This window comes from Penaeus japonicus, unplaced genomic scaffold (genome assembly GCF_977035675.1).
Source record: "Penaeus japonicus unplaced genomic scaffold, GWHDUDI00000001_assembly GWHDUDI00000032, whole genome shotgun sequence".
NCBI classification, from domain to species: Eukaryota; Metazoa; Arthropoda; class Malacostraca; order Decapoda; family Penaeidae; genus Penaeus; species Penaeus japonicus.
Window position 1 is genome coordinate 18,991,545 of NW_028234434.1, and position 1,140 is coordinate 18,992,684.

The following is a 1,140-nucleotide window of genomic DNA, read 5'->3' on the forward strand; positions in this document are numbered from 1 at the left end:
AAGGAACATATATCAGGTAAAATTTTGCGCTTTTTTCACTGATGTAATTATAATCATTTGTGCATTCAAGCTGCCAAATCCTTGTAATACACAAAGAAAAGGAGGAATGGATATGAATTTCTTAAAATAGCCATCCAATACAGTATCAACTGAGATACAAACCAGAAAAAATGCTAAATTTAAAAAATAAGTCTTAATCTACTATATCCTTATACCCAACTAGTCAAATAATCAGTAATTCTGCAACAATTTCTAAAAAAAAAAAAAAAAATACACAACATTCAAAACTACAAATAAAACAGGACAAATTAGGGTCTACAACAAAGCAGCCAAGATTTCCTCTTTTTTTCTCTTCTTTTTCTTATTTACAATAAAATGTATGTGCATATCTGCATGCATTCATGCGTGTTTGTGTCTGTGTTTGAGTTTTAGTGTTTTGTATGTGTGTGTCTGCATGGAGAGGAGAGTAAGAGAGAGAGAGAGGGAGAGAGAGAGAGAGAGAGAGAGAGAGAGAGAGAGAGAGAGAGAGAGAGAGGGAGAGTTGAGAGGAGGGAGAGGGAGAGGGAGAGGGAGAGGGAGAGAGTTGAGAGAGGAGAGGAGAGGAGAGGAGAAAGAGTTGAGAGGAGAGAGAGGGAGAGTTGAGAGGAGAGAGAGGGAGAGAGAGAGAGAGAGAGAGAGAGAGAGAGAGAGAGAGAGAGAGAGAGAGAGAGAGAGAGAGAGAGAGAGAGAGAGAGTAAAATGGAGAGAGAAGAGGAAAGAATGGGTAGAGAGATAGAAGAGAAAAGAGGAAAGAGAGAGGAGAGGAGACAGGAAAGAGGAAGGAGGTAAGAAGTAAGAGGAAATAGGACAGAGGAGAAATACAAAGGGGAATGAGACATAATAATAAGAGTAATGAGAGAAGATAGAAACTGGAAAAGAGAATATAGAAAAGAGAAAAATTATTTCAGCTTAAGACACAATTACTTGATACTTGGTCAAGAAAATTATGATTAATTTGATATAATTTATATTCATATACTCTACACAGGTTATAATCCTGACAAATAAATAATTTCATCCATATAAGAAAAACTATCTTTTACAGTTTCAAAAGAATAATTTCTCAAGCTAGTTACTTCTTACCTTCAGGAATGGATCAGA

General features: G+C 36.1%; 1 protein-coding gene across 1 annotated transcript in view; it reads right to left on the reverse strand.

Annotated features, from left to right (window-relative positions):
- Positions 1-989: 989 nt before the first annotated feature.
- The window catches only part of LOC122265405 (Golgi resident protein GCP60), a 13,391-nt gene continuing 13,240 nt past the window's right edge, over positions 990-1,140 (reverse strand). Inside the window, exon 10 of the mRNA XM_043034731.2 lies at positions 990-1,140. This exon is cut by the window's right edge and continues 526 nt beyond it. The gene's annotated coding sequence lies outside the window, so the exon portion shown is untranslated.